This window comes from Pristis pectinata, chromosome 2, assembly GCF_009764475.1.
Source record: "Pristis pectinata isolate sPriPec2 chromosome 2, sPriPec2.1.pri, whole genome shotgun sequence".
Lineage (NCBI taxonomy): Eukaryota > Metazoa > Chordata > Chondrichthyes > Rhinopristiformes > Pristidae > Pristis > Pristis pectinata.
Genome location: NC_067406.1, coordinates 135,125,671 through 135,148,379, shown reverse-complemented (window position 1 = coordinate 135,148,379; position 22,709 = coordinate 135,125,671).

The window sequence follows — 22,709 nt, the reverse complement described above, 5'->3', positions numbered from 1 at the left end:
ACCTACTCGAGATATCTCTGCCTCTCATTACTTTATAAACTTCAATCAGGTCTCCCCTCAACCTCTGCCACTCCAGAGAAAACAATCCAAGTCTGTCCAGTCTCTCCTTATAGCTAACACTCTCTAATCCAGGGAGTATCCTGGTGAACCTCCTCTGCACCCTCTCCAAAGCCTCCACATCCTTCCTGTAATGACACAACCAGAACTGCACACGATATTCCAAATGCAGCCTAACCAAAGTTTTATACAGCTACAACATGACTTCCTTACTCTTATACTCAATGTCCCGACCGATGAAGGCAAGAAGCATGCCATACGCCTTCTTTACCACCCTATCTACTTGTTTTGCCACTTTCAGGGATCTATAGCCGTGGACCTCAAGATCCTTCTGTACATCCATGTTCTTAAGAGTCCTGCCATTTATTGTGTACGTTCCCCTTAAATTTGATCTCCCAAAGTACAAGACCTGATACCTGCCCAGATTAAACTCTATCTGCAATTCTCTGTCCATATCTGCAAATGATCTATATCCTACTGTATCCTTTGACAATCTTCTTCATTATCCATGAAGAGGAAGAAATCATAATACGGCAGTAAACCAGCAATGAAATTAGATTGTAAGAGCTTCTACATGCGTGCAATAAGGAAGAGATTAGGTAGCAGGTATATGGGTCCCTTGGAACCTGAGACAAATAAATTATGTGGGGAATAAGAAAATGAAGAGATGTTAAACAAGTATTTCTTTCTACAGTGGCAGTTAGAACTCCCAGCTCATCAAAATCCACCAAATTGTTTTCCGAATCTGGAACATTCATGGGCATACTGAATTGTTTGATACATGGCAAATTGCCAGCTTCTGAAGACAGAAAAGATACTCAAGTAGAGTATCCTCAGACTTACTGGATGGTGTCTCCTTGAAACATAGTCGTCCCTTTAGTCCAAAGAATGCTGACATTCAATTAGACTCTGGATGATCTGTATCTTAATTCCATCCAGTTGCCAGGTCTCTGATAGGTTTGACACCTCTGCTTCACATAGCTTATTGAACTCCACCAAGGAAATAATTTCTCTCTACCTGACTGACTCCTATAATAGTTTAGATGTTCTAATTAGATTACATCTTGATCTTCTCTCCCCAACCTGTCCTCCTAATTAGACATTTTACTTCAAGTGTGAGGGATTCTCTGCTGCACTGTCAAGGCCCATTAACACTTTCTGAGCTGTGGCATTCAGAGCAGATTGCCGTTTTGTAAATTAAGTCAAACTAGACCATTATAGAACTGCCACATATACCACTCCTTTGTAATCCAGCACCCTGGAGGAAAAGGATGACTTTTCATAAGCCTGTTTAATAATGTGATACAAGTTTTTTTATGAAGTCTGTAGTTGCAGTCTCACCGCTGTCTGTCCTTTCCTGGTTCCAACCTTCTCACCATTTTGAAAATAGTGTCTTAAGCCAACTGTGCAGGTTCATTTCCTCAGAGGGGTGGTAAAGGCAGGTACTCTCACACTCTCATAACACTTAAGAAATGTTTAGGCAATGACCTGAAATGCCATGGCATTGAAGGTTACAAGTTGAATGCTGGAAAATGGGATTAGTATAGATCGATACGTGATGGCTGACACCGACACAATTGGTCAAAGAACCTGTTCCTGTGCTCTATATGACTCTGTCAATGCTCCTTACATGGGTTCCAATTTCCTTTGTGCAAACTAGCTGACTTTTCACTGAGTAGTTTAGAAAGAAGACAAGATTTCCAGTGGTGGGAGAGTCTCGGACCAGAGGGCACAGCCTCAAGATAAAAGGTCGTTCCTTTAGAACAGAGATGTGGAAGAATTTCTTTATCCAGAGGGTGGTGAACCTGTGGAATTCATTGCCACAGACCGTGTGGAGGCCAAGTCATTGGGTATATTTAAGGCGGAGGTTGATAGGTTCTTGATTAGTAAGGGCGTCAAAGGTTACGGGGAGAAGGTAGGAGAATGGGGCTGAGAGGGAAAAATAAATCAGCCATGATTGAATGGTGGAGCAGATTTGATGGGCCAAATGGCCTAATTCTGCTCCTATGTCTTATGGCCTTATTTCTAAAGACGACTGTGCAGGTCTGGAGGTGTGGGCAATGCAGAATTACTGTAGTAATCACTGTAAGGGTGACCAGCTGCATGTCATATGTAGGGCTACCAAAACATTTGAGCACCTTCACTCCTTCTGCCGTGCCTGCCAGGGTTTCCCAGTGGCCAGCCATTCCAATTCCAATTCCCATTCCTACACCGACATGTTTGTCCACGGCCTCCTCCACTGCCAGGTCACAGCCAAACAGAGGAATGGCATCTCATATTCCGCCTGGGCAGTCTCCAGTCTGGCAGAATTCTCAAACTTCCAGTAGCCGCTCTCCCTCTGTCCCTTTTCCCCTATTTTTCTTTTTACCCTCTCCTCTTGATCCACTGGCCCCCATCACCCTATGTCTTTCTCCTCCCCCACACTCTCCCTCTCCACACTCCTCCCACAGGTTCCCCTCCCCACCTGCCTCCCATTCCATGCCCCACTGCCCTCTCCTATCAGATTCCATCATCTTCAGCCCTTTGTCTCTTCCACCTATCACCTCCCAGCTTCTGACCTCATTCCCACCCTCATCTGCTTGTCACTGCCCCTCACCTGGATTCACCCATCACCTGCCAGCTCTTGCTCCACCCCTTAACCTTCTTATACTGGCCGTCTTCCCTCCTTCTTCCCAGTCTCGACCTGAAACGTTGACTGTCCATTTCCCTCCGTAGATACTGCCTGACCTGCTGTGTTCCTCCACCAAAACTTCTGTAAGGTCACTAAATGCGTTTCAATGTACTCTCTACTTTGTCAATGTACTGAGTTCCCTGCAACTTGTTCTGAGAGAGAATGGATAACTGGCAAATATGTGGAGGAATGGGATTACCGAGAGCCAGCATTGACTTGATGGGTTGAATGGCCTCCTATGTTGTAAGCAAGGATGAAAAATGAAAAAAAAAATGAGATACTTTCTTGGTCCAGAACCCTGCCTAAGATAAGATCAACATAAAATTGCATCTCCCCTCTGCTACTTGCCAATGTTGGATGATCACCTCCGTCAATGGAAGTGAGCCTTTCACTCATTGCTAGCAATCCCAGTTGCAAGGCAGAAGTTGCAGTGGAGCCCCCTTGGATGCCCTAAGTTAAACTCAGAGTTAGTGCCATGATTCTATCATGGAATGTGATTGCAATTTTAAATACCTCATGGATTTCTACTGGGGTTGTTGCTTGCTTGCCAAGAGGAAGTTAAAATGAAAGACGGAGGCATAAATGGAGATAAGACTCATCCCTGTTTCTAACTGCCTGCTCGCCACTCAATCTCAGAGTTAGAATTAGGCCTTTCATCTCCTTTTTCCTGAGCAACCTTTAAATCTGGGAGAACACAAACTACCAATCTTATGTTCTAATTTTCTATTAGATGTTTCATCAAATGCCTCACTAAAACCTAGTACCTTGCATCTGTGTTATGATCTCAGTACATATCTTCTTTTACTTTATTGAAAAGATCTGTTTAACTGACCTGACATGACATGACATGCCTTTGGTAATCCATGCTGACTCCTTCCAGTATTTTACATGTCTCCAAATGATTTATTCCCTTGCTCAACAGTTGGTTCCAGAATTTCCTCTGGGATTGATATACAAGGAGCTGGTTTGGTTTCCCAAAACCTCTCTGGCTTCTTTTCATATAAAAGAACTTATTGTGGTCTTCCTGGTACATCATGAAGTGAAATATTGTAGATGATAGAAATTAGAAGTAAAGATTCTGGGAATACTTAGCAGGTCATGCAGCATATATGGAGAGAGAAGCAGTGTTAATAATTAAAGCTGATGATTCTTCATCAGAAGTGGAAAAGGTTTCAGGTTTAGAGATAGAGTTCACCTCTGAACCAGAATGTATGGTAACACTGAATGAGTACTGCACCTTCAGTATGAGATTTAAGTTACATCTCCATCTCAAGTAGGACACAGGGCATTATTTGAACGAGAGTAATTATTTCTGGTGCCCTGGTCAATATTTGTTCCTCAACCCACACCTCTAAAACAGGTCAGCGGGTCATCATCACAATGGTCTTTGTGGGAGCTTGCTGTGCACAAATTGTTTGCTGTATTTCAAATGATACATACTTCAAAAGTACTTAGTTGTCTGTAAAATGCTTTGGGATGGTTGGAAATAATGAAAAGCATTATATAAACATATTCCCATTTAGTTTAACAAATTTGAGAGTGCTCTGATTAACTTGTGAGATCAGAAGCATAACACTCGATCAAATGATGTTTAATTTAATGTGCAAATAGATTCAGATTCAGATTAGTTTATTGTCATACACACCAGGGTGCAATGAAATTCCTTGCTCACGTGAAGCTCACAGAGTGAACTGTATACTTGGTAATAATAAATACAACAATAAATACAGCGACGAGTGCAAAATCAACAGAATGGAGCAAAGTATAGTCTTGGAAACTGAGGTAGTGCAAAAACAAATTCTTAAGTGATGATAACAGAAGAGGTAGAATTAAGGGTCTGAGGATGTGGTAGCTCCACTGGGAAGGGGATGTGAAAGACATGATTGGTTCTGAAGTCTGATAGCAGTGGGGAAGAAGCTACTGTGATGTAATCTGTATATTGTTTTATATATGTAATTTTTTTGGCTAACGGCAATGGGGAGTAGAGTCATAGAGTTATACAGCATGGAAACCGGCCCTTCGGCCCAACTTGTCCATGCTGACTGTGTTGCCCAGTGAGCTAAGAAAAATGTGACATTATGTTGGCCCAGATGGGTGGAACCCCTTCATTTTCATGCATAAAGTATCAGCATCAACAGACACTAGATTACTAAAATCTAGGATAGTTTAAAATTCCTGTGCCCTGCCCCAGCAATGTTCAGAACTTCAGCATGGCTTTGTGAGGGGCAGGTCGTGCCTCACGAGCCTGATTGAATTCTTTGAGGATGTGACAAAACACATTGATGAAGGTAGAGCAGTGGATGTGGTGTACATGGATTTTAGTAAGGCATTTGATAAGGTTCCTCATGGAAGGCTTATTCAGAAAGTCAGGAGGCATGGGATCCAGGGAAAATTGGCTGTGTGGATTCACCCTTGTCCATAGAAGACAGAGGGTGGTGGTAGATGGAGTGTATTCAGCCTGGAGGTTGGTGACCAGTGGTGTTCTGTAGGGATCTGTTCTGGGACCCCTGCTCTTTGTGATTTTTATAAATGACTTGGATGAGGATGTGGAAGGGTGGGTTAGTAAGTTTGCTGATGATACAAAGGTTGGTAGTGCTGTGGATAGTGTAGAAGGTTGCTGTAGATTACAACAGGATATCAATAGAATGCAGAGCTGGTCTGAGAAGTGGCAGATAGAGTTCAACCCGGATAAGTGTGAAGTGATACACTTCGGGAGATGGAATTCAAGGGCAGAATACAAGGTTAATGGCAGGACTCTTAGCAGTTTAGAGGAAAAGAGGGATCTTGAGGTCCACGTCCATAGATCCCTCAAGGTTGCCGTGCAGGTCAATAGGGTTGTTAAGAAGGTGTATGTTGTGTTGGCCTTCATCAGTCGGGGTATTGAGTTCAAGTGCCATGAGGTAATGTTGCAGCTCTATAGAACTCTGGTTAGACCACACTTGAAGTATTGTGTTCAGTTCTAGTCACCTCATTATAGGAAGGATGTGGAAGCTTTAGAGTGGGTGCAGAGGAGATTTACCAGGATGTTGCCAGGATTGGAGAGCATGTCTTATGAGGATAGGCTGAGTGAGCTGGGGCTTTTCTCCTTGGAGGGAAGGAGGATGAGAGGTGACTTGATAGAGGTGTACAAGGTGATAAGAGGCATAGATGGAGTGGACAGTCAGAAACTTTTTCCAGTGTGACAATGGCTAACACGAGAGGACATACTTTTAAGGTGATTGGAAGAAGGTATAAGGGGGATGTCATGGGTAAGTTTTTTTACACAGAGAGTGGTGGGTGCGTGGAACGCACTGCCGGCAGAGGTGGTGGGAGCAGATACATTAGGGACATTAAGAGACTCTTAGATAGACACATAAATGATAGAAAAATAGGGGGCTATGAGGGAGGGAAGGGTTAGATAGATCTTAGAGCAGGATAAAATGTTGGCACAACATTGTGGGCCGAAGGGCCTGTACTGTGCTGTAGTGTTCTACGTTCGGCATGTGAATGAAATTACAAAGACAGCAGAAGTAATTTTATGGGCAGGATTTCTGCTCACTCAGAAGTGGTAACAGACAATAAATGCTGCCTGAATCCCTTTGAGCTGCTGCATCAGCACTGTCTTCCTTTTCTTGATAGGTGAATCACTTTCAGAGTTGGTCCTGGTCAGCAGTGTAACTCAGGACCATAGGCTGTTCCCAGAGACACATACTGGGACAAGCATCAAGTGCTGTTGGAAGACCATCATTTCAGTAAAAGACCAACTTTGGTCTCCCCGAAACCTATGGGTGTTCCTGTGCAAGGAGATGTCTGCAAGCAAACGCCATTGATTGGCTCATGTGAGGCTTAGTGCGGCTACTACAAAGGCTCTGTGGGGAGGAACCCCAGTCTTAGGTTCTGCCATCACTGGACACTTGAGGAGCTGGGCCCTGTGTAACAGCCCTTCAAATGCTTCACAGGTGCATTGTTTAAGGAGGAATCATGAGTGGTTTTGATGCATTGTAAAAGAATGTATTGAGCTAATGGCATAATGAATACAGAGAAATGTATTTACTGTAGATATTATGAATTAAGTATATCTTTGGAAATAGAAATGATTTACAGAGACTTTGGTCTGCCCAAAACTTGTTGGTCTCTCAGTGCAAGGAGTTGTTGCAACCAGATACTCCAGATTGGCATACTCCAAGGTGTGTCAGTATGTGCCGAAGTATGGACTGAAGTTTGGTGCAGTCACCGCAAGGTCTCTGTGGGGTAGGACCACAGTACAAGTCTTCTCGCCAGTGGAAACTGAGAGCTGAGTAGTGTAATCACCTCCCAAGTGCTTCTATGATGGAATACTTATGGAGAAAAAAAACATTAGTGACCTGTTGAAATACTATAAGAGGATGTAATGTTATGCTGGATACAGTGCATGAAGATGATGCTATGTCCCATTTGTATAACTGTATGTTTTACAAATGTGTATATTTTTGGAAAAACATTTGCAGAGACCATCAACAATACATTTTTACAAGAATGCAATGAATCACTAATGAGAATTGGAATGGCACTGTTGAATGGAATTGCAGCATTGGTGCTAATTTTGTGGTAACTGTTTAACTGAGAAAAACACAGCCACTCACATGCCATGAAGGATCCCACAATATAATTCAAAGGAGAACATTTCCCTGTGTCCTGGTTAGCATTTCACTCCAAGACAGTGGGATGTGTAAAAATTTAAATTGTGTCTCTCTGCTTGCATTCCTTTCCTACTTTAGTCTTCTCCGGACAGATCAACTGCAGTTAACAAGCCTTCACCACCTTCTCTCAGCCAGCACCACCACTCAGCCAGAGTCCTTCAGTCTCTCTTGATCTCCACCCTTTGTCCTCTCCAACCCCCTCCCCCTTTCTCTGCAAATTAAAAACATGTTTGATCTCTAACTTTTCCCTGAAAGTGGCGTCACAGGTAGGCAGGAATGGTGAAGGCTTTTGGCACACTAATCTTCACCAGTCAGGGCACTGAGTATAGAAGTTGGGATGTTATATTGCAGTTGTACAAGACATTGGTGAGGCCACATTTGGAATATTGTGTTCAGTTTTGATCTCCCCGCTATAGGAAAGATGCCACTAAGCTGGAAAGAGTGCGGAGGAGATTTACGAGGATGTTGCTGGAACTCAAGGGACTGAATTATGGCGAGAGGTTGAACAGGTTTGGACTATGTTCCTTGGAGTGAAGGAGAATGAAGGGTGATCTTATAGAGGTGTATAAAATCATGAGGCACATAGATAGGGTGAATGCACAGTATTTTTCTTGGTGTTGGGGAATCAAGAACTAGAGGACAGATTTAAAGTGAGAGGGGAGAGATTTAATAGGAACCTGAGTGGCAACCTTTTCACCTAGAGGGTGGTCAGTATATGGAATGAGCTTCCAGAGGAAGTAGTTGAGGCAGGTACAATAACTACATTTAAAAGGTACTTGGACAGGTACATGGATAGGAAAGGTTTAGAGGGATATGGGCCAAATGCAGACAAGTGGGACTAGATTAGATGGGAATCTTGGTCGACATGGACGAGTTGGGCTGAAGGGCCTGTTTCCATCCTGTATGACTCTGCCTCTAATGAAAAGTTCTTGACCTGGAACATTAAATAAAAACAAAAAATACTGGAAGAACTCAGCCAGTCAAGCAGCATCTGTGGAAAGAGAAAGCAGTTAACATTTCAGGTCAGATGCACTCCTCAGAACCATCTTAAGAGTGAAGAGGGTGTCAGTTTTCAAAGCAGAGCTGGAACCTGATACATTGACTCAATTTCTCTCTCCATGTATGCTGCCTGTCGTACTGAGTGTTTTTTTTCTCTATTGTAGTTTCCCAACCTACCTTGCTCTCCGACAGCGTTATGATGTAATGGAGTATTAAGGAGCAGCTTAGGTTTACAGACATATGATACATTACATTATATCTTTTACATATCATGAGGCAATGGTGACCTCCTTTCTGAATTACATCATTTCTGGAGCATGCAGGTAATGCAAAACCAGACAGAATGTTTGAAGAAATGGCAGTTGTTTCACTGAGTTCACAATATAGAATACTAATCTCCTCAGGCAACTCCTCCCTAACCTAGTATCACCTGACAGGATTAGACAATGTTTTACTCAACTGAAGCTAAAACAAGAGAAGTTTTGACAGATGGATCTAAAAACCACTAAGATCTTTAAACCATTTTGTTTTCACTTTTTTGAAAGTTGGATATCCGGTTCATGCACTTTGGAACAGAGAGCTGTTTAAAAAAAAACAGTCTGAAGATAAAAACAGAGGAAATGTTAAAAAGACAAAGGCGTTGCCTAGATTCACATTCCAGCCTTTAGGCACAGGCATTTAAATATAACGCAGTACGGTTTATACATTGGTACTGCTTCGACCAGCTCAAGATCTTTTGGCCAAGGGGTACTGCCCTGTAGAATGTTGTGCTCCCGTATTGATAGACAATCGACTCATCGGGATGCAGTTAAAAAATGTAGTCTATGACAATTGACTGGCTGCCAGCACTGATGAACCCTCCCCTACACCTCCTCCCTCACCACCATTCAGGGCCCCAAACAGTTCTTCTAGGTGAGGCAGCATTTCACATGTGAATCCATTGGGGTCATTTATTGCATCCGGTGCTCCCAGTGCAGCCTTCTCGACATCGGTGAGACCCGATGCAGATTGGGGGACAGCTTCGTCGAGCACCTTCACTCTGTCTGCCGCAACAGTCAGGTCCTCCTGGTGGCCGGCCATTTTAATTCCACTTCCCATTCCCACACTGTCGTGTCTGTCCATGGCCACCTCTACTTCCACGTTGAGGTCAGACGCAGGTTGGAGGAGCAACACCTCAGATTCCGTCTTGGTAGTTCCCAACCTGATGGCATCAACATCGATTTCTCTGACTTCTGGTAACCCTTCCCCACCCTCTTTGTTTTCCCTCATTCCTGTGGCCCATTCACCCCTTCTCTTTCCCCTCCCCTGCCCTCACAACCTGCCCACCTCCTTCCCTTTATCCCATGGTCTACTGTCCTCTCCTTTCAGATTCCTTCTTCTCCAGCAGTTTGCCTCTTCCACCCATCGCCTCCCAGCTTCTCACATCATTGCCTTTCACTCTCCTTCTCCCACCTACCTACCTTCCCCCCTCACCTGGACTCACCTAACACCTGCCAGCTCGAGCTCCTCCCCCCTCCCCTTTTTATTCTGTCTTCTGCTTCCTTCCTTTCCAGTCCTGATGAATGGTCTCGGATTGAAACATTGACTGTTCATTTCTCTCCATGGATGCTGCCTGACCTGCTGAGTTGCTCCAGCATTTGTGCTCATCACTTGCCCGGCCACTAGAAGGAAAGCTTCTGTCTTCCACTTTGTAGATCCATTATAGAATGGAAGGCTTGCCAAGACTGCAACTCATGTGAGTGCCTCCAAAGATGAACCATGCTTAATAACAAGAAACAACTGAGGTCTCAATGGAACAGCAACGTCCTGAGCAAAGACCTTGTCTGTGGCACTACGGAACCAATACCCAAACTTAGAGGGCTACAGGGAAATAAAGAGAGGGGATGGGACTGGTCAGATTGCACTGTTGAAAGCCAGCTAGGAGCCAATGGGCAGGATGGATGCCTTGTGTGTTGTATGTAAGATGTATTCTTGGTGTTCCTCTGTAACAAGGAACATTTATAAAATAGGCATATAAAGTGCTCTGAAAGCAATGACGATATAGGAGCCACATTGCCTTTAAATTGAATAGGGAACATAGCGATAATCTCAACTAAGCACGTACATTTCAAGCAACATGCGAGATGCTGGAGGAACCCAGTGGGTCAGGCAGCATCAATGGAGGTAAGTGGACAGTCTATTTCCCTCCACAGATGCTGCCTGACCCACTGAGTTCCTCCAGCATCTTGCGTGTTGCTCCAGATTCCAGGATCTGCAGTCTCTTGTGTCCCCTATGTACGTTTCAATACGCAAAGGGTGGTGTACTTTTGGAATTCTTTCCCACAAACAGCAATTCAGACCAAATCAATTGTTAATCTTATATCTGAGATTGATGGATTGTAATAGGTGTGGAGAGGGGGCAGAGGCAGATGCATTGTATATTTAAGCATGGAGCCTGCTGTTATCTCTGTATCAATGTATATATGTTTATATTGTTACAGCCTTGTGAAAAGCAAATCATGTTTGATTAATCTATTGGAATCTACTGTATGAGAACATGACAGATGGGATATAATGTGGAAAAATGTGAGGTCATCCACTTTGGTGCACCAGAGTATTTTTCGCATGGTGAAAGATTATGTACAGTTGATGTTCAGAAGGACCTAGGTATCCTTGTACACAGATCATTGAAAGCTAACATGCAGATGCAACACATAGAACATAGAACAGTGCAGCACAGGAACAGGCCCTTCAGCCCATGATGTTGTGTCGAACTAATTAAACTAGTAATTAAACACCTAACTAAACTAATCGCTTCTGCCTATGCAAGGTCCATATCCCTCCATTCTCTGCATATTCATGTGATATCTAAGAGGCTCTTTAACGCCTCTATCATGTTTGCCTCCAGTACTACCACTGGCAGCACATTCCAGACGCCTACTACTTTCTGTGTAAAAAAAACTTGCCCCGCACATCTCCTTTGAACTTATCCCCTCTCATCTTAAATACGTACCCTCTACTATTGGACATTTCGACCTTGGAAAAAAGATACCAGCTGTCTGATCTGTCTAGGAAGGCAATGTTTGCAAAGCTTGCCTATACTACAAGAGGATTTGAGTTCAAGGGTAAGATGATTTACAGCAATCATGTTGGGCTTGGTGAGACTGCAATTGGAGTATTGTGTACAAGTTTGATATAGTTGCCATAGAGAGAAGGCAGTGAAGATTCACTAGTCTGTTTCCCAGGATAGTGCATTTGCCACATGAGAAGAGTTTGTCATAGAGTCATAGAGTAACACAGCATGGAAACAGATCCTCTGGCTTTCACTACCACCCCCAGCAGCACATTCTGGGCACCTACCACTCTCAGTGTGAAAGAAAACACACCCCACATCCCCTTTAAACTTTCCCTCTCTCACCTTAAAGCTATGCTCTCCAGTATTTGACATTTCTACCCTGGGAACAAGATTCTGGCTGTCTACCCTATCTATGCCTCTCATTATTTTATAACCTATCAGGTCTTACTTCTTTTGTTCTTATGTTCTTGTACAGTAGAGGCGTGCGAAGTGCTTGCTTCTCAAAAAATATAACAGCTTCTCTGATCATGACTCTGTCCTGAATTATGTGGCTCATTCACACTGTGATCCCAGATGACTCAACAATTCAGAAGCCCAGCAAACATACATACTCATCAGGGAGTTGAACTGTTAAAGTAGCCCATTCATTGTAAACAGGTGCAAAACCTGACATCTGTGCCGTCAGATATTGGCTGCATCATAAAGTTGATGCAAATCATTTTTAAAAAGAAATCATTGCCTGAAATACAACCAATATATCAAGTAAGAAAAAAATAAAATGTAAAAAGAAAAGCAATGTTAAAATCCCTACACTGAAATTCATTGACGCATTTTTCTTTTCAAAAGCTATGGGAACACATTTTGCTGATGTTTTCCCATAGAATACAGTAGCAAGGAATTTTCTCTAAATACTCCAATGCCAGAACATTAGTTGAATTAATAAAAAGAGATTTATATTGTTGTGGGTCTAAGTTCTCTTAGCATTAAGGATGCATTCCCAGGGATGAGAGCACTAATCAAAACAACTCTGAAAAATATTATTGTATACTACACTTTCATTGTCCAAGCACCAAGGACGGATTACATTCTCAATGGTTGACAACATGGCTACCTTCAGCAACCTGTCTGGTGCATTTAGAAAGATACCAGACGGGTAAGCTGGTAAGTTTTAACAATTTTTATGATTTTTTGTGTTCTATGATTTTTTGTGGTTAAAAATACTTATTCCCCAGCCAAGATCCCGATAATAGATCACTGTTCTGCAGAGTGGTTCTAAGTGAGATACCAGAGTATGTTACTTACACTTATTGTACAACATCTAGTGCACTATAATCCTTGTAGAGACCACACATAATGTCTCTTGCTGGCACATGGCTTGTCTGAATATATACACAATATGAGCCACAGACTCAAGTCTTAATTTAGAAATGGAGCTCTGGGAATAATGGGATGTAACAGGATGACAGGAGTTTAGTGAATAAAATTCCATACCATGTGAGCAATGCAAAACAAATTTGACTGTTAAAAGTGACTACCTTTTAAGTGATTGGGCATCACTACTATGTGAAACATGGCTAGAGTGTTGGCACAGTTCTAGCACATGATAAGTTGAGAGGCTGATAATGCTGTGATGATATGTAAGTAAGAATGTAAACTGGTATTCAACTGTTTTCTAAAAAGCACAAGAGATGAAGAGAAGTTTATCTACATCTCTTGTGAATGAGAGATCAAGGAATGATTCAATACAACTGCTGGGAATTAAAGAGAAGAAAAGTCCTGACAGGATCTTCCATCAATTCACTACACAAGCCAACCAAAACTGACTCATTGGATCCACAGATATGAGTTTCAAAGTCTAAGGCAGAATCCACATGAACCCATTGATAATTTTGTTACATGTTTAGAAATGCACCCAGAAAATGAACATTCAGGGAAAAGGAGAAGATACAGGAGCTTGAAAGCCCAAATGACCAGACTCAAGAACAGCTTTTTCCCCACTGCTATCAGACTTCTGAACCAATCACCTCTCTCATATCCCCTTCCTGGAGGTGCTGCCACATCCTTGAACCCTTAATTCTACCTCTTCCGTTACTGTCACTGCAGCATTTCTTTTTGCACTACCTCAGTTTGCACTGCTATACTTTGCACCATTCCATTGTTTTGCTTTCATCTCTATATTTATTATTGTATTTATTATTACCATGTATACTGTTTACTCTCTGAGCTTCACATGAACAAGGAAATCCATTGCATCCTGGTGTATTTGACAATAAACTAATCTGAGATCTGAAATAATGCAAGGCTGGTGGAGCAACTTATTTCTTTCTCAGCAATGCCTAGATAGAGAGAAAGCCTTGATTTGAAAGGAGGACTTAATATGTTCAATAGATATTGAACATATAGAGTTCACCCTTACCAATTTTTATCGATGCACCATAGAAAGCATCCTATCTGGATGCATCACGGCTTGGTACGGCAACTGCTCTACTGGAGACCAGAGAAACTATAGAGAGTTGTGGACGTAGCTCAGCACATCACGGAAACCAGACTCCCCTCTATCGACCCTGACAATACTCCTTGCTGCCTCGGTAAAGCAGCCGGCATAATCAAACACTCCACCCACCCTGGTCATTCTCTCTTCTCCCCTGTCCCATCAGGCAGAAGATACAAAAGCCTGAAAGCATGTACCATCAGGCTCAAGGACAGCTGCTATCCCGCTGTTATAAGACTATTGAATAGTCCCCTTGTACGATAAGGTGGACTCTGAACCTTACAATCTACCTCATCATGGCCTTGTACCTTATTGTTTGCCTTCACTGCACTTTCTCTGTAACTGTAACACATTATTCTGAATTCTGTTATTGCTTTTCCCTTGTACCACCTCAATGCACTGTTGTAATGAAATGATCTGTATGGTTGGCATGCAAAACAAAGTTTTTCACTGTACCTCAGTACATGTGACAATAATAAACCAATTTACCGATTTGATAAAAAGATCCAGTCAGAACACAGGAGGCCTTGAGTAAATGGATGAAGATACTGCTTGCTCAAACAATCAACCTCCGGATCTACCCCAGGAAAAGGATCCACACTACCAGCAAGAAAAAAAGGGTGAGAAACAATCTTATTACATTCAAGTTAACACTGGACACAGAAGTACAATATGACACTATTCCACTCAAATTCTACCAAAAGTCTGAAAGGAGAAGGTAATCCAAAGGAAAGTATCTTGAAACAAAATAAAAGCCATCCTGATGCCTCTTTGAGGAGATAGAATTCTTCAAAGACCCAAGTCAAAGAGATGGACAAAAAGATTTGTTCTTCATTGTAGAAATGGAAAGACCTGCCATCCTGGGTCTGAGAAGTTGTGAGGAGCTACAGCAGATCTCAATAATCCATGAAGAGGAGGGAAGGGGAAGCACTGAGAATTGAAAGCAACATGCAGATCAGGAAGAACCATCCGATAAGAAGCAAATCAGAACTAATTCAAATGGATCTTGTATGTTTTGATGAAACAGTTGAATGCATTAAGATTTGAATATCCTCTTGTTGTTGACCCTCAAGTGAAGGAAGGAATCTACTCCTCATATAAAGAATCAACTGAGTCAACAGAAAAGATTGGAAAGAAACTCCAAGAGATGGAGTTGCAAGAAGTATGAGCCAAAGTCACTAATGCTACCAAGTAACATAACTCTATTGTGGTGAAAGAAAGGCTCAATGGATGTTTTTTATGCCTGGACCCAGAAGACTGAATCATGCAATCAAGGGAGACATGTGACCAAGCACAACTCTGAACAAAATTATGCCAATATTGGCAGAAGCAATGTTTCCAGAAAATTTGTTGCCAGTGCTAAACGTGAAGCTTTGATGAAGACTGTTGAGAATACTTAACACATCATTATCATGATACAACTTCCAATGGCTGCGATTTGGTTTTAGGGTGAAGGTAGGATGTGTTTCAAGAGAAAATAGATGAGACTTACAGAAAATGCAAGGGAGCAGCAAGCAGTGCAGATGGCATAAGGTGTATGAAGTGGATGAAAAAGTCAACAAATGTTATCCCTACAAGGTGAAGCTAAGAACCAGAAGATTGGGTTCAAACTTAGTGCCAACAAATGCATCATAAAGGAGGACAATGCCATTTCTTTAGAACAGTGTATGGTAATGCAGTAAAGCCAAGCCTAGAAAATATCACACCTAACACTGAGATCCCACTTCAAAGAGGTGGCATTAAGGACACTCACCATCTGGGACAAGCCCTCTTCGTGTTACTACCATGGGGGAGGAGGTACAGGAGCCTGAAAACCCACACTCAAAGTTTCAGGAACAGCTTCTTCCCCTCCGCCATCAGATTTCTGAACAGTCCATGAACCCATGAACACTACCTTTTGAAATATTTATTTATTTTTGTAATTTATAGTAATTTTTATGTCTTACACTGTACTACTGCCGCAAAACAACAAATTTCACAACATATGTCAGTGATAATAAACGTGATTCTGATTCTGATTCTGAAAGTACCAAAGCTCAAGGAGGAATTGAGAAGCATGATAGGGCTAATCCAATACACAGATTTCCATTCCTCTCATCTTTGGATATGTGGCAAGTCTGAGGAACTAATAAAAGATGATGCCAAATACTCATGGTCACAATCCCAAGAAATGAGTCAAATTTAAGGACATGGTTTACACTGAAGTGAACCTGTCACAACAGGAGCAAACATGCCATTTTAGTGCCTTGCCTTAAGGCCTGGGAACAGCCCTAGCACAAGATGGCAGACTGCTAGTATTAACATCTAAAACATATTGACTTTAAGTTTTTAAGTTTCAACTCCATGTATTTTTCTACCCTTACCAGCATGTTCCCTGCTGTAGCCAGCACTGTGCTACTGAGCTGAATTTTGAACATTAAGAACAACAGTACCCTTCAGCATGCTTGTACTTGGCTTCTGATAGTCCAAGTCTAACCTGGGCCCATATGAGAAAATCTAGATGATTCCCATTGAGGTATGGAGATCTGAAGCAATAATGTTTATAGACAACCTTGAACACCCCCAGAGTTGGAGAAATACTGCAGCCTCAGTTATTCCACCAGCTGGTGTGCTTACCAGCCTCAAGGTGAATCTTGCAGTAGAACCCAAATTCAGAGCGAAGTCTGAAGGAGGGAATATTGACCTTCTTTCTCTTACCTCAGATGCTGCCTGATCTGCTGAACATTCCCAGTATTTTCTATTTTTATTTCAGATTTCCTGCATGTGTAGTTCCTTTTTGATCTTCATGATGAATAGTAGGATTTCTAAAGCACAGAGGATCGTGGGTACTAATGCCTTCCATTGTATTATTTGGTAAGAAATATAGTTTTCTGTGAAAATTAGATATGTCTTTTATGTTTAATTACCTTTATATAAATGCTTCCAAGTGCTTTGCCACTCTGAAAGACTCAGAGAATAATTATGCAATCTGGATTTGTGCTTAATATAAAACTTTGGGTTATTTTGACAAAAGTGTTTACTTTTTCAAAGAAACTTCTGGAATCTGAGGCTTATGTACTGTGCAATCCTCTTGAACATGGGTCATTGGTTGGCAAAGTGCTGCTGAGTGCTAGAATAAGTCTTTGCTTCTGAGGCAATCTCCTGGGATTGAGGAAGACTTGCATCTACTGTTCTGAGCTGGCTGGTGAAGTTGTGGTGGGACACAGATACTCTGCCACAGGTGGGTAGGAGGTGACTAGATGTGCGGTTGGGAGGTGATGCCCTCATTTTGTTATTTATGCTGAACTTTCATCTACTCCTAAATCATGGGCTTGAAGTCATCAATGCCATCTCAAATGGTCCTACTCCATTTTGAACAGTCATGGGCTCAGGGTTGGTGGGAATGGTGGCGTAGCAGTTAGCGCAACGCTATTAAGCGCCAAAAATCAGGATTCAATTCCCACCGCTGTCTGTAAGGAGTTTGTACGTTCTCCTCGTGACTGCGTGGGATTCCTCTGGGTGCTCTGGTTTCCTCCCATATTCCAAAGACGTACAGGTTAGTAGGTTAACATGGGTGTAACTGGGTGGCTCGGATTCCTTGGGGGCTGAAAGGGCCTGTTACTGTGCTGTATAAATAAAGTTTTAAAGTCTTAACATTTTTCAAGGAGGCTTTGAGAGCATCCTTGAACCTTTTCCTTTGTTCACCCTGTAATCATCTTCCATGACAGGGCTCGGAATTGAGTGCCTGTTTTGGGAGTCTGGTCTTAAAGCTGTGGTCCTGTCCATTGGAACTGGATTGGATATAATTCGACCCTCAGTGCTGGGATATCAGCCTGGAGAGGATGCTGGCATTAGTTTGCTTACCTGCAAGTGGATTTGTAGGATTTTTCACAGACCTTTGTGATACGTACCCAGTGCTTGGAGATGTCTGGTGTAGGTAGTCCAAGCACTGGGTAGGTACCACAAAAGTCTGTCAAGAAACACACAGGAGGGCAGGGGTCACTGTTGCCCAATGGACCATGACTTTAGTGTTAAGTTCTGGAAGCCTGCCCTGGAAGGTTGGATCGCATGGCATCCAAGGAGAGCTAGCAAACTGGATACAAAATTGGCTAGATGGTAAGAAGCAGAGGGTCATGGTGAAAGGATGTTTCTCAGACTGAAGGTCTGTGACTAGTGGTGTTCCCCAGTGGTCAGTGCTGGGCACATTATTATCTGTCATCTATATTAATGATTTGGATGAGAATATATGAGGAATAGTTGGTAAGTTTGCAGATGACACTAAAATAGGTGGTGTCATAGACAGTGGACTATCAAGTATTGCAGCGGGATCTTGATCGGTTGAATAGCTGGGCTGAGGAATGGCGAGTGGAATTTAATTCAGAAAAGTGCAAAGATGTTACATCTTGGAAGGACAAATCAAGGTAGGATCTTTACATTGAACGGAAGGGCCCTGGGCACTGTTTTAGAACAGAGGGACCCTGGAGTACTCATGCACAGTTCCCTTAAAGTGAAGTCACAGGTAGATAGGGCAGAGAAGAAGGCTTTCAGCATGCTGGCCTTCATCAGTCAGGGCATTGAATATAAAAGTTGGGAGGTTACGTTGTGATTGTACAAGATGTTGGTGAGACCTGGAAGACCTGGAGTGGTCTGAAGTATGGGCCAAAGAGCCTTTTTCTGTGCTGTACAACTCTATGACTTAGAGAGGTCTTGATATGCAAGCATTTTTCTCCTCAGATTACTAAAGGCTTGGCCTGTGTGCTGAAGATAATGGTAGATTTTATCATCAACGTCTGCCTTCACTGAAGTGGTTCACATTTTCCAGGGCCTCTTCATGTACCATCATTGTTAGAGGGTGATGTTGTATAGTGGGGACAGGTGAGTTTAATGTAATCATTTGATGTAAGACCCTTTCCCTTCAGTGGATGATGACGGAGCTCGATTCCAAACATGCACATAATTAAACGTTATCTGCGTACTGCAGTTTGATGTCTAAAGTTGGGTTAAACTTGATTCTGGAGTGGCAGCAACATATGTTGTTGAGTTTTCTGTTGTCTTGTAGATTAGCCCAGCCTCTCCTCCATGGACCCTGTCTATGCTTCTCGCTGCCTCAGTAAAGCAACCAATATAATCAAAGACCCCTCCCACCTCGGACATTCTCTCTTCTCCCCCCCTCCCATCGGACAGAAGATACAAAAGCCTGAAAGCATGTACCAAAGACAGCTTCTATCCCGCTCTTATAAGACTACTGACTTATAAGACTTACCCTAGTACGATAAGATGGATTCTTGACCTCACAATCTACCTCGTTCTGGCCTTGCACCTTATTGTCTGCCTGCAATGCACTTTATCTGTAACTGCAACACTATTCTGCATCCTGTTATTGTTTTCCTGTGTACTACCTCAATGCACTGTTCTGATGAAATGATCTGCATAGGTGGCATGCAAAACAAAGTTTTTCACTGTACCTCAGTACATGTAACAATAATGAACCAATTTACCAGAAGTGAGTTGCAGCAACGTGGCAAGATAGATTGAGGGGAGTATTGGAGTGATCCCACAGCCTCGTTCAATGCTCATCTGTACTAGGTGTGGGTCTGTTGTGAACTCATTGGTTAAGATGATGGTGTGGCTGCCCAAAGAAATTTCTCTCTACCTTACATCAGCTCTGTGATTGTTAGAATAAGTAAACCTCACGTTGAGCTCTGCACACATCTCGAGCTCTTCAAAACTACCAGAATTATTAAGAAAATTCTTTAATCATGTGATAAGTGGTTTGTAACAATGTCAGTCATAGTCACAGAGAGATATAGCACAGAAACAGGCCCTTCAGCCTACTGAGTCCACACTGAAAATCAAACACCCATTTTACACTAATCCTACCCTAACCCATTTCACTCTCTCCACATTCCCATCAACTACCTTCCACAACCCCCCAGATTCTACCACTCACTGGCACAAGAGGCAATTTACAGTGGCCAATTAATGCAACCAGCAGATGTGGGAGGAGACCGGAGTACCCGGAGCAAACACCTGCGGTCACAGAGAGATTGTGTAAACTCGACACAAATAGTACTGGAGGTCAGGATTGAACCTGGGTCATTGGAGTTGTGAGGCAGTGGCTCTACTCACTGCACCATCGTACTGCCCAGTTTAAAACATGATCCTCAGAGGGTCAGGCAGCATCTATGGAGGGAAATGGACAATCGGGTCTCCAGATGAAGGGTCTTGACCCAAATCGTCAACTTTCCATTTCCTTCTGTAGATTTTGCCTGGCCTGCTGTGTTCCTCCAGCTCTTTGTGTGTTGCTCCAGATTCCAGCATTTGCAATCTTTTGTGTCTCCCTAAAACACGGTCCTGTCTTTATGCGTTATTTTAATCAACCAACTTAACACCTCATAAATACAGAATAATCATAAGTTTTATCTTTGGTGCCAGTCAGCTCCTGAATGGATTGAATCATTCAAATGAAGAACAGCAGTCACAATACAATGCCAAGCAGTCCTCTAGTGTTCCCAAATCAATCCTAAACAATTTCTTTGCAAACCTCCTGATACTTATTCCTCAAATGTTGTCTTCAAGTGTGGATGTAATTTGTATGTTTAACAAGAGAATGTTGGCCAAAGTAAATTTATTGCTGAATACAAGACAAAAAGCTTACATTTATATACTGCCTTTCACATTGGTTTCAGAATGGCCTAATGCAGTTTACAACTAGTTAAGTACTTTCAAAGTCACTGTTGTAGTGATGTGGGAAATGCTGCCGCTAATATAACAATAGCAACCTCCCACAAACACCAGCGTGGTAATGTTTTAGTGATGTTGGTTGAGGGATAAATATTGGCTAGGTCCCATGCACTTCTTTGATATAGTTCTGTGAGATATTTTATGTCAACCTGCAAGAGCAGACATCACATCCAAAGGCAACAGGTCCAACAATACATCTCTCCATTGGTATTGTACTGGAGTGTGGTTCAGGTCTCTGGAGTGAGACTTAAATCCAAAACCACAACAGAATCAAGAATTGTTCTGTGTCATTATGTCCTGTTATGTACTGCAGGCAATTAATGTAAAATTCCTTAAAATAAAAATACCTTTCATCTTTGTGGGAAAAAAAATGGTAGGTCAAATATTGCCCAGGGAAATCTGGTGCAGGCAATCTGGTGGAGTGATGTAGCTGGCACTCACAAGTTAATTGCTTTGGAAATTGCTGGTTGGAATTGTGCTGTTGATGCATATGAGCGTGTAGAACTTAATGGGGACAAACAGACTAGTGAAAGGAGAAAAACTGTTTCATGTGCAAGTTGTATAGAATAGAATCATCAGTATGTCCACAAGATAGATGTTTACAGTTTAACTACCTGAATTGTAAAATTGTTCAATGTTACACTACCAGCTTAATGGAAAGTGGGGAAGGAGTTATGTTTTATTATTCCAAATTAGATTCCAAAAATGAATTGTTTCATAGTTATGGATTTCCTCTGAATTTTGATTTTGATTTTCTCTTGTCATACTTGTAAAATAAACTTGATGCAAAATTTTAGCTTATAAGTGACATTGGCAGTGCCTGCTTCCTTTTAAACTAAGTTGGAGAATTTGATCCTGAGTCCTGCATCACTGGGCAAAAATTACAGAAGTAATAATTAGTCCAAGAACGTGCAAATGCAATTCTTGTTGTCTAAAAGATACAAGAAATGGGGATCAGCTTATGAAAGACACATTTCCTGTCTATCTGCATTGTACAACAAGTCATTAAAATAATTTAGCATATGCAGTGTTGAAATGAAGACGTTGCCTTCTATACCATACTTATAACGACACAGGAGTCCAATGGACCCATTGAGTCCATTGCAGTTCCCAGGGGAGCAATCCCATTGGTCCTATACCTCTCCTTATTTCCTTGCAACCTATTCTCTCTTCCCTTTGATTCTCTTGCCATTATCCTTAACTAAGGGGTAATTTACACTTGCCAGTTAATCTACCACATGTCTACGGAATGCAAGAGGAAACCAAAGCACTCATAAGAAACACATGTGGTCACAGGGAGAACATTGCAAATTCCACACAGGCAGCACCTGGGGTCAGGATTGACCTGGAGCCGTGAGGCACTACCTTGTCACACCCCAATGGATACAATAACTCAATAGTATTCATTATAATAATAGTGACTATATTAATGAGTGTGACCTACCAGTCAAGAATGTCACTGATAGGTTTCCAATTATCTGAGAAATATTCTACTGGGGACAAAATGGCTTTGAAGAGAAACAATGCCTGGAACAAGGCTTGAATTTGTCACTCTGACATTACAAAGAATGCAATCGTTTACAGCTGTTAGGAACAATGTCAATGAATTTTTGTTTACGTATTTTTTCCACATCTGTGAAATCCACTTCAACAAGAGTTGACTGGTGTCTTGTTTTAAAGAGAATTCTGATTCCAACAGCTCCCACCCCACTGCCCTGTGAAGCAGAGAAAATGTTTTTGCAATTTAATCACAGATATTGCCCTTTCACAGAAATTCAGGTGGGTTAGCTTTTGCATTTGAGTTTGAAGGTAAAAATGTATACACATTTTGTTAACCTTCTCCATAACTTGTAAATCAGTATCAAAAAAAAAGTTGATTTTTGCACTCTTCTTTCAACAGAAAACTATGGAGAGGTTGAGTTCCTCAGTTTCTTGTTACACAAGAGATTTGCATGAAATTTTTCCTTTCCCTCTTCATTTTTTTCCCTTATGTTCAAAATATTTAGCAGCCACTGGAGTACATTTGAAGTGTTGTCATAGTTGTACCCTAGAAAT